General features: G+C 42.9%; 1 long non-coding RNA gene across 1 annotated transcript; it reads left to right on the forward strand.

Moving 5' to 3' along the window:
• The first annotated feature begins 267 nt into the window (after window positions 1-267).
• On the forward strand, window positions 268-9,879 carry LOC142053145 (uncharacterized). Its single transcript, XR_012659097.1, has 2 exons — window positions 268-403; window positions 9,021-9,879. It is a non-coding gene; the product is annotated as an uncharacterized LOC142053145 (long non-coding RNA).
• The last annotated feature ends 2,272 nt before the right edge of the window (window positions 9,880-12,151 follow it).

Below are 12,151 nucleotides of genomic sequence, written 5' to 3' on the forward strand. Positions count from 1 at the left end.
GTGGCTCTATGTCCTCTTCTGATGAACCCTAAGCGTCAGCCAAATTTAGGGTGCTGAGGCATGCTCAGAACCAATGAAAGTGCAGAGGCTGAAACAGCTGTCAACCATGAGCTGTCTCCTCTTCCCACTCTGTCTTCCCCCACTCTTACAAGGGTTGCCAGCCCTGTGTCAGAGAAGCTGAACAGATGATAAATCAACAGCTGAACAGCTGCAGCTTCCAGCCAGGCATGTTCATACACATGAAAATCCTTTTCTAGCTGCCTGTGTAGAATAGCTGGGTGGTAAATGGAAAAGCGTGGGAGGCAGTTCACAAGCCATTCGATTAAGCTTGCAGTCAGGGTGGCAGCTTGCGTGGGAGAGGCTGCATGGACAGCCAGGTGTGATTCTTGCCTCACACTGCTGGGTAAGTGTCAGTGCTTCCAGCGGGAACTCTTGTCTTGGGGGCGTTTCGTCACTGTGTACGTTGCATAGATGTTCAGTACTACAACAGGATCAAGATAAACGTGTCACCTCGATATTCCCACGTTCTATGTCCATTGAAATATTTGGGGCTCTGATGGGGATTACTTTCAAAATGCTGCTTTATTATGAATATTTATCTTGGCTTATTACACAGCAATTAAATAGTTAACAGAGCATTTTATAAAAGTTTTCCATAACATAAAACAAGTAATTATTTAATTGTTCTGTTTCAAGGATGGTCTGTGCAATTTTTTAAATTGTTCTTGTACCCTATTTTGTTTCTCTTCCTTATCCAGAGAAAGTTTGGAAGGATACAGATTTTGGAAGGCTTCTTTTTTAACTCAGAGATTAGGAATTTCTACCTTTAAGACTTGTGAGATTTCTTAAGAGAGAATATGCTGCCAGCACTAACACCTAATTGAAGAGAATTAAATCTTACAGGCTTTCTTTCTTCAAAGGCTTATTTAGACATGGAAATTAAATTGTGAACAAGAACAGAGAGGATTTTAAGAATCATTTTAGGTGGAGAAAATAATCTGTGAGAGAGACCGTAAACAAGTGAAGTTTATGTTAAATATCTATAAAGCTCTTGAAAGTATTTTTCTGAGTGGGATCTGAAGAATTGTATGAAATTGCGTGCTCTGTCTTCCTGTCCTGGTTAACGCAGAACTGTGCAAAAATTTGCTTTTATAGGAAGGATCACTTGCCTTTGAATGACAGGTTGAGGGAATGCATTAAGGAGACTTTTGTGAAAATTCGTGGGAGCAAATTCCTGGAACAGATCAAGATTCCTCCCTTAGTCATGTTTGCAGCCTAGGAGGTCCCAGGATCATCTTTAAGTTGTCATTCTCCAGGCTATTTTGTAGAGGACAGCTGAGGGCATACAGAACCTGCTGTGTGCATCGAGGCAAGTGGAAGGGATCCCAATTCACAGCATGGTTGCACATGCTCTAAAATGGAGGGGGGAAGTAGATCTGGCTACACCTTCTGCAAGGAAAAGAATCTGTAAATGCATTCTTCTAGGAAAAATATTACAATAAAAATGCTTTCCTTCATATCTGTTGAATGTAAGCTTTTTGCTGAGGAAAGCAATATACTATTAAAAATAAACAGGATAAAAAAGTGCTAAGACATATGGGACAAACTGTGAGAGAGATGATGCAAAATTTGCTTAGAGAAGATGTGTCCTGGAGCCCTCATCTGCCCTGTTAACAAGGTATCACATAGGGTGCCAGACGGTGCTATAATAAACCTCAAAGAATTATTTATGGAGAGCAGAATGACTGTGGAAAGAACTAAAGCTACGTCGGGTGTCAGCCAAGACTATCATGGTGAAAGATGTAGCCCACTTTTATTAGCCCCCAAGCTAGATCAAAGCCATATTTGATCTTTTACAGATTCCTAGAAACTAATTTATCTTGCGCGGTCAGCTGCCTATGTATTTTTCATTGGTTCATCCTGCCCACTGGTCCTCATCTATAGTCAGCACATGCATATACCTATACGCATTCACTCTTTAAATAGAAACTGCACTCTGTTACAATGCACCTCCCTGCCCCTAAGTCTGTCTATGTTCTGCAACTCCACCTTCAAAGCGATTATTTTTAGCTGTTCTTGGGCCACAGCTAAATCACTTGGACATCTCAGGAAGGAGATTTCCAGAAGAGAAACAGCTTGATGCCAATATGAAAGTATAAAAGTATTCACATGGGCCCATAGATAAGTGAGCGAAGTACAGAAGATCAAAGCAGTGCAAGATTTTTTTGCAGGGTTTTTAGGTAACAATAATGTGCAGCAGCTGTAGGATAAATTAGATAGGAACTGATAGGAAAGAATAATACAGTTTAACAGGTCCTGTAGAATGAGGATAGGAACAAGGATGGGAAAAGCGTGAGTCATTAAAAGGGCATGCCTGAACATTTAATCTGATGCAGAGAAAGACCTGGATTTGGAATAAGGAGAACAAAGGAGGTGGAGTGGATGGATGTGGGTGCAGGAAGAAAACTGGCAGAGCACTGACTCATCCGTCAGCACAGGCATTTGCCATTTGCTCTTTGAAGGAGCTAAAGTCAAAACCAGAGACCAGCAAAAGAGTATTCAAACACCTCTCCGCCAGACTTTCTATCAGCACTCCAATTTTCTTGCACCAAATCCTCCTGAGCTCAATACTGGAACCATATGGCACTTTACAACTTCCTCTGCCTCCCTTGAGCCATGATAAAGAGCCTCACCATCAGTTCTTTCCAGTGCATGGACAGATTGTGGACAGAGATCAGCTGGGACTTCTCCAGGACTTTTTCACTTTGTCAGTGCCGTTTCATCTTGGGACCTTACGTGCATGCAGTGGAACAGACATGCCTTTGGGATCCTGAAGACTGCAGATGAACAGGACACACCTGAATATCCCAAAGCACCCTTGTGATGGCAGTGCCTGTATCTGTGGGTATCAGCAGTGAACATAATAGTTATCTGCAATGGCAGTCTATTCCGGAAATAAGGAGTCTGTTCACGATACCACCATCTAATCTCAGCAAGCATCAGCTCCACGGTAAGTCTATGTCTCTGAGCTCCTGGCCTGATGAACACTCTATGGACATGTAGGTAATATTGAAGAAACAACATTCATTTACTATGGTGAGAGAAGAAAAAGCATGAAGAAGGAGGAGTGAAATGTCAGGGCTGAAATACATCAGGATTTCTTGTTGCCTGTGGTGACTATGCTTAGGTTGAGCTAGAACTGCTGTTGCCCCTTCAGGCAGGTCATGGGCCGGAGCAAGGAGGGGCTGCCATTCCTGCTGCCATGTGCCAAGAAGAAGAACCATGTAACTTCATGAAGGGGCAGCTTCATTTTTTTTCCCATGCCTCAAAACACTCTTGGCTGAAAGCATCCAGAAGGCTAGAAACAGCTCCAGATTCCTTCAGTGAGGCCACAAGGATGCCTCACAGGCTGGTAGTCCTCTCTGCTGAGTCCTGGTGTCCAAACAGTTCACTGGTGATTCTTGTGCTTCCCAGCTGAGTGAGAGGTCTGACTGCCCTGCAGCCAGGAGCCTGCCTTTGAGCAGTCTGGCCTCCAGTACTGTAGTTCTAACTAGAAGCTGTTTGTTTGTTTGTCATAGTTGCTGCCAGATGAAGCTCGCAATAGGATACTGTTTTCTTGCAGAGCCTCTGGCAGAGCTAATGGTGTGGTATTGACTGATGCCATGGAGCAGGTAGATGGAGCACTTGTTCTGCTCACAGAAACACAAAACTTGGTCGGTTGTTTTTTTATTTTTGTGTGCTGGCAAGGATGGATGAACCTCCTTCTCATTGGAATCAAGTTGATTTGGACACAAGACAGATGTGCTTGTGGCTCTAGGACTGCCTAGTGGAACCTGGAGAGCCTCTTTTCATCATCAGGCTGTAGCTGTTTCTCATTCAGAGTTGCCTGGTGATACCTATGAAGTTTATCTCAGGTGGTTCCTCATGAGGTGGTAACAGACATGGTTCATGAGACCTATTTTTGTTGGATGGAAATAATCTCTTGAGCATGTATTCAGAAGGTGACGTGACAGATGTCAACACAACGTAAACCTCAAGCTTTTTTGGATTGTGCAAAATTCTCAGATCCCAGCTAAGCCATGTGGCTACCAGTGCATAGAGTTAAGATCCATGCTGCCAAAGAGTCTTGCATGGTGGGAGAAAACTAGAACAAAATGCATAGAACAAACAACTCTTCTGCAGTCTCTGCCTCTTATTTGCTCAGTTTATCTACCATGAGTTAGGAGGAATTCAATCAGACTGGCCATACAGACAACTCCACAGAAGTGATTCTGAGTGTAAAGCCATGCTACTGCTCTTTCCAACTGCACACTCATATCACTTACCGGTTGAAAAGTGCTGTTTTGACCACTTTCTTGCCATGTTTTTTAAATGCTTCTGTTGATCTCTTCCTTTGTTGATGGTCTAGGTCATGCTGTCCAGAGGCGGTCCTTTCTGACAGTAGTGTTCTCATGGGGTGCTGTGTCAGGGACTTAGCCAATTCCAGCCATGATACAGTCATCTTCCTCTAGCTCCTTGTTTGTATAGATTAACCGGTCCCTCTGCCCCTCTTGCTCTCTTCCTTAGCTTACCTATGAGAACAATATGTAGTACCAGTCTATACCCCATACTACCCAGTGGGATGCTTCAAGAGTGCCATTGCATAAATCTATGGCTCACTCTTGGCTGTGAAGTGCAGGCCACTTCAGAGTCTTCCCTTGGACTGTATCTGTTAGGAGTGGAGAGCAAAAACTATGAGGGTCTGTCTACAACTGCTGTCCTGAGAATGTGGAGACTGCCTCTTTCACCTTTTGCTCTGTGTTTCTTCCTGCTGTTTTTTACTTTCTGCATTCTTGTGATAGGGAAAATCCTTCCCCTGACCTGAGCTTAGTAAGTTTCTTGTTGACCACAGGTTACCGTGCATAATGCGCTACTTAGCCTGGCTGTAAGGATCCTATTGCCCGGGGCTGGCCTGGAAACAATCTGTCATTACTAGCAATGGCTCTGGCATGGGGCTAGGAGACAGGGTGGAAGGGGTTTGATCTTGATTGTGCAATTTATGGGATAGACAGCTCTGCCTCAGCTTTCTGCACAGCTGCTAAAAACAATTTCTTGACATTTGTTCTGCATGGCGTAATTCTTTGCTGGGCGTGATTCACACACTCATTCATTTTGAACTCTCTCATTTGGGCCACATTGAACCCAGCAAGAATTATGGACAAAATGCTTCGGTCTCACAGAAATTTCATCTCCAGTTACCCACAAGGAAGAAGAAATGGTCTGTGATGTCTCAGGGCAGATCTCATCAATCACCCAGGAAGGTTTCAAATCAGATGTGCAAAACCAAAATATTTACAATATACAATAGGAAAGATAAGACCTTTTCTAGGTCAAGTAGAGCTCTGGCTGAGTGCCCAGCCTTGTTGCCAAACAGCTGGGCTTGCTGTTGGAGCAGAAAGTAGAAAAGGGAAATATGTTTCTCTGGAAGAATCTATACAGAAGTTAACAGACGTAAGAGACCTTGTTCCCACAGACCAAAATTACCTGGAGACTTCACTAATATCCATCCCAAATGCTTGCTGGAGAACCTTTAAGAAAACTGATCTACTTAAAATGGAATCTCATTCAAAGGCTGCCCTTCAAAATGCCCCTGGAGGCATACTTCCCTAGGCTGAAATATATGGTCTCATGGAAAACAATCTCTATAGACAATAGAGCGGTGCTTTGTATTTTGTATTTCCCCCCTACATCTCATGCTACACCCATGTACTTTAGAACATATTTAAGTCACAAATCACTAATAAATGTAGGACTAAACACTGCTTCTGGTCAGTACCAGCATCTCCTTTTCTGCTTCTCCTGTGAACAGTGCTTTGCCTAAAATTCACCAGCACAAACGCAAACAATTCTATGTTTAAGAGTCTTGATATTATCTAAAAAAACCCACAATGAAGTAAAAACCAACAAAGGAAAACTTTGCTTCAGTAACCAATCTTTTCTCTGTAGTTATTTTCCAGATAGGAACTAATACTGTCATACTAATGAAAATAGTAATGACATACTAATACGAAGTCATGAGAGTGACTTACAGAAACTTGCTTTCCCAGCTGGCCACAGTCTCACTTGCTTTCCTTTGTACTGACGCCTGGAAGGCCCCTCTGCTCAGCCTGCATGTATATGGGCCAGTCTGCATCATAGTTAATTCTACATATGAGTACTTCACTTCTAGGAAGTAGATAGAGAAGTTAAATTCCTTGTGTGAACGTTAGACAATAATTCTGTTTGCGCAAATGGTTGTAGATTTTGTATTTATGTCACCATTTCAGATCGCTAAGGGAAATATATTTTGCTAAAAGGAAATTAATTAAGGGCATAAAATATGTTATAAAAGTCAGATCTTGTTAGACGTGAAACAGAAGGAGCATTGAAGATGACTAAGCACAATGAATGATTTTCAAGTATCTGGTACCCAGTGACTCCTCTTTTCATCAGTTCATGAGATAGTCCATAAATTCACTCTGTGCAAAATGTTACATGAATAAAACACTGAATAGTTTGTTGGGGTTTTGTTTTGGTGTTTTTTTTTGTTTGGGTTTTGTTTTGTTTTGAAATTGAAGGTGTTTAGAGAAAATCTGAGCAGAGAATAGAGTAAATTTACCAGCAGCTGGGGCAGAGGTGCAGGTCTCAGAGTTTGGTATGCCCAGGTGCTGTCAGCTGTGGAAAGTGAGGATTCAGGGCCACTTGCTGGATGCCCTCCATGTCTAAGCACTGTTAATGGTGGATCCATACGCTACCTCTGTGTGTATGCGTGGCTGTGAGCCAGGGCGGTGTCTGTACCAGCAACTGCGGTGGGGCTGCAGACTCAGGGGCTTGTACATCCAGGTGCCAGTGACTGGGGAGACTGGGATCCTGCGGCAGCTACTGGGCAGACTGGGTGCCTGAGCCCAGCTGCTGGGGGGACCCACCTTGTACATTTGTACTGACACATTTCCCACTAACATATCTTCACCCTGATCAGCCAGAGAGGGGGACAGGATGAGGCTGCTGGTGTTGTGTTTGTGTGTGTGCTCAGTGTGTCTGTCTGTGCTGATCTGCGTGGCCAGCCATGTATGTATGTATGTATGTATGTGTCGTAGATGGGTGTTTGCATATGTGCCTACTGGGAACACAAGCTCAGCCTTGCTGCTGGTCAGACGTGGGGGCACGGAACTGCGGCAACCTCGCCCCTCTCAGGCTGCTGGATTTGGCAACCTGTAACACCTAGAAGTTACAACTCTGTTATGCCTATACTTCATCTGTGGACATTTATGAAGGAACTGACTCCCTTATATTTGTAACATTTATGTTACAACAGCTACAGCAGCTTGTCTGAAGCTTAACCCTTGGGGTAGTTGCTAGAATTACAACTATTGGGTAAAATAATGTTGCAGATGCTTTATTCTTGTTAGTTTCTTGTTCTCTGCTCCATCTAATACGCTGTTGTTATTTTTGTCTGCTGCAGAAGGCAAGTGTCTCTTTCCCTCCAAATCCTGACCAGGAAAACTCAGTCTTCTCTACTCTGCTAAGTCTTCAACACTGAAAAGTAACCCCTGATCAGCAAGCCATGTCAAACCCTGTTGCCTCAAAACTAAGGGCTTTTAGAGGCTCCAACTGTGTGTATACCATACAACATTTGGAGACATCCCTGGTTTCCTACCTGTCTTATGGGCCTTCACGCCTGTTTGCCTGGATGTCTCTCTAATGCCAGTGTTCTGCTCCCAGCACCTCTGTCCCATGCACAGTATGGCAAAAAATGAAGTCCCCTCTGAGTAGGACAGTTCATTCCCCCTACCAAAAAAAACCCAAAACCAAACCAAAACCAAACTAAAAGCAAAATAACAACACAAAAACTTTCAGAACCAAACAAAAATTGTAAGCCTCTGAAAGGCTAAATTTAAAAATTCTCTACATGGGTTTCCATCTTTCCTGGTCTGCTTGGCTGAGCACTGTGATACCAGGTGAGGCTCTATTCCCTAGGTGCTGGCAAGGAACTGGTCTAGTTACCAGTAAGTTTGTAGAGGCTGGCACACCTTACTGAGGGCTACTATACTGGGAGCTGGAGGAGAAAGAGGATCATGAGCAGGAAGTTAGCATCCCTTGCTATTCTATGCATTTTGCAACATAGACACTGGAGAAGACCTCTGCTGACAACATTTGGGTGCTTGTTTGGGGGTGTATTCTTGTCCGCTGCTGTGGTCCACATCTGGGAGAAGCATAACTCTGAACTAGAGAAGGGGATTGTCTTTGAAATTGCTACTGTAATTAGTGATTTCTGCTGTAGGCAGTGCTTACTGGGGACTGGAAGCTATGATGCAATAGGTACCCAGTAAGCCCACATCTGTGCAGTGCCTTAGTAAGACAATTGAGAAGTGTTTGCCTGAATTTTAGATGTAACACAGTAAGTTAGATAATCAGTTCATGTTCCTAGTTAGCCTAATGTTAGTGCATATACCAAGTGCTAGAAGATGACATTATTACTTAATGAGAAACAAGGCATGGTTTTTTATCTGCAGTGTTACTTGCAATTTATCTTTTCTGATCTGTATCAGAAATGGGAATATTCAATAAAATCTCTGAGATTTAGCCCAGTAGCGGGCAGGGTTACACTTGCAAAGGAGTTGCCCGTTTTGTCTACTTTGAATTTAAATGAAAAGCTGTTGCAATGGCAATTCATCCAGTATGAAGAATTAGGAAACAAAGTACAATTACTTCACTTTTATGGACTTCTGCTAGTAGCCCTTTTAAAAGTAGTAATTATAGCATATTATCCTTTGAGGTTTTACATGTCTACCTTCCAAAACATTGCATGACATTTTCAGTTTAAGAAAACTGCTTAATGCAATTGAAAGACTTTTGCCTACAAGTACCATGTAATTGTTTTATTTTCAAATTTTATAAAATAAAACATTGTATTGAGTTTGTGTGGCAAGGTTTTGGAAGCAGGGGGGTTACAGGGCTGGCCTCTGTAAGAAGATGCCACAAGTTTTCCCCTTGTCCAACAGAGCCAATGCCAGCTGGTTCCAAGATGGACCCACCGCTGGCCACAGCCGAGACCATCAACAACAGTGGCAGCACCTCTGGGATAACAGATTTAAGAAGTGGCAGAAAAAAAAATCTGTACAACTGCAGCCAGAGAAAGGACTGAGAATATGTGAAACAGCCCTGCAGACACCAAGGTCAGTGGAGAAGGAGCAGAGGAGGCGCTCCAGGCACCAGAGCAGAGATTCCCCTGCAGCCCATGGTGAAGGCCATGGCGAGGCAGGCTGTCCCCCTGCAGCCCATGGAGGTTAATGGTGGAGCAGATATCCACCTGCAGCCCGTGGAGGACTCCATGATGGAGCAGGTGGATGCCTGAAGGAGGCTGTGACCCCATGGGAAGCCCACACTGGAGCTGGCTCCGGGCAGGACCTGTGGACCCACAGAGAGAGGAGCCCACACTGCAGCAGGTTTGCTGGCAGGACTTGTGACCCCATGGGGGACCCACGCTGGAGTAGTCAGTTCCTGAAGGACAGCACCCCGTGGAAGGGACCCACGTGGAAGAATTTGTGAAGAACTGCAGCCTGTGGGAAGGACCCAGATTGGAAACGTTCATGGAGGACTGTCTCCTGTTGAAGGGACCCCACGCTGGAGCAGGGGAAGAGTGTGAAGAGGAGGGAGCAGCAGAGACAACAGGTGATAAACTGACCCCAACCCCCATTCCCCATCCCCCTCCACCACTCGGAGCAAAGAAGAGGTAGAGAAATCAGGAGTGAAGTTGAGCCCAGAAAGAAGGAATGGGTGGGTGGAAGGTGTTTTAGGATATGTTCTTATTTCTCATTACCCTACTCTGACTTTTGACTAGCAATAAATTAATTTCCCCAAGCTGAGTTTGCTTTGCCCATGACAGTAACTGGTGTGTGATCTCTCCCTGTCCTTATCTCAGCCTACGAGCCCTTCATCATATTGTGTCTCCCCCATCCAGCTAACGAGAGGAGTGATAGAGCGGCTTGGTGGGCACGTGGCATCCAGCCAAGGTCAATCCACCACAAACTTGTCTAAACTTTTGCCTAATCATGTAATATACATTATATATAATTAATAATTAATATTTAAAATATAAATAATTGTAATTTATAATAATAACAATTCATAAGAAAAATTGATAGCAACAGGAATGATGTGCTTTACAAAAAGCTTATCTACTAGAGGAAGTTACAGCATAATAGCAAAGAGACTGAACAGGGTAAAGGAAAAAATAGATTCTTTTAGCCAAGATTTTAAAGGACAGCAAATCAACAAAGCAGGGAGTTGCAGGGACTAATTTACAAAGGAAAGAGAAATCAGAGGAAGAAAATCTTCCACCAGCAATATCCACATGGTATCTAGTGAGGACCCCAGACTGCAGTGAGCAAAGGAAGTAACAAGTTGAGAACTGAGAGAATCACATATTATGGGTATGGCAATTTTGAATGGAACCTGACTTTTTAAAATCTCGTTTTATTCAAAAGTGAACTGATCATTTAAAAGAAAAATTAAAAAAAACAGAAAAGGCGAGCTTATAAAATGAGTTAAAACCAAATCTATCTCAGTGGACTCGCCTAATTAAAGAGATAAACTTCAGTTTCACAAGCATGTTATTTTTTGCTGGGAGATCTGGGGGGTGAGAAGATGTGCTGTGTCCCAGGTGCTTCTATCCTGATCACTCAAACAGTACAAATAGACCTCTTCAGAGCTGTGTTAGAGGTCTTCCACCTCAGCAGGCCAAATGGCATCCCTTCTCAGAAACAGCTGAGAGATTTAAGTGTATCTTCTCAGAGGCATTGCTGAGAACATGCTAGAAAGCGACAAGAAAGTTGTGCTCAATCCTACAAGCGTGCCTCAGATAAGGGCTGCTGTCACATGCTCCATTACACCCTCCTCCTTACCTCTAAGCCATGGATCTAAAAATTACGTCCAGGAATACAAATTCCTACACAAATATTTCTTAGGGAACAGTTATTGGGAATTAAACCATTAAGGCAGAAAAACCTTACCTAATTTATCAGCACTCAGAGATTGCGTTTCAAGCTGCATTTTGAGTATCATATGGGAACCTCTGGGTGAACGCAGGTTTAATGCATAGCGCTAGATTTTTCCTTTACTATTTTAATCACTCATATGAAATGATCGCAGTCTAAGTAATCAAATATATTACCTTATCTCAATTTAAAATTAATAAAAATTATATCCTGTTCATCAACAAACTAGCTCTCTTTTTGCTCATGAAAATACTCCAGCTCATTTTTCTCTCACAGCTGATATTTCTTGGTCATTTAGCTTTCTGTTCATAAGGCTAAGCTATCTGCAGAGATATTAATATTTGCTGAACTATTTTCCTAGTATTACTTTATTCTATCAATAATGATCATATACTGTATTGTTTTATGCTAAATATTGTGCTTAACCTATTAATCTTCAGTTCTGAGGCCTAGTAAAATTTGCAAGGATTATATGAAGCTCCTAAAGACTATTTTTATCTTTGGTTACTGATGTTAGTGTATATTAATGACTCTGCTTTAATGCTTGAACACTTTCAAAATACCATTGGGAACTTTCAAGCCAGTTCTTCTGTTCCAATACAGCTGCCATTTTTCAAAGAGGCAGGTAGAGAATGAAAGACGACACATATTTGCCCTTGCAAAACATTAAAATCCTGCAAATCTACATTAGTGCACTGGGCTTCTTTCTCACAGGATTTTCTCCCAGGGCCACTTGCATATTCGCAAAATCCTGGCTCTGCATAGCATCTGGTTCTTGGTCTCCTGCAGCAAACACATTTGGGGCAGGGGGACATAGCTGGAAGCCTCTCCAACTGTGCATCAATACACTGCTATGGATTAGAAAGGTTGGATCCCAACCCAATACAGCAGCCAGCAGGACACGATAATGATAAGTACCTGGGGTAGTTTCTGCTTGCTCACATTGGACAGGCCTTTATTTAATCTTGATAGTGTTGCTCAACATTTGAACCCTGGTTTATGGATATAATTGTATAGCTTTTTCTTTTCTAGAAGTTTATATCTAAGTTTGTACTGGTTTTCCCTTGCAATAGCCCAAGAGAAATGGAACACTCCCTCTCAGAGCAGCTGGAACACATGGCTTCACTAGTGCTCCC

This window comes from Phalacrocorax aristotelis, chromosome 2, assembly GCF_949628215.1.
Source record: "Phalacrocorax aristotelis chromosome 2, bGulAri2.1, whole genome shotgun sequence".
NCBI classification, from domain to species: domain Eukaryota; kingdom Metazoa; phylum Chordata; class Aves; order Suliformes; family Phalacrocoracidae; genus Phalacrocorax; species Phalacrocorax aristotelis.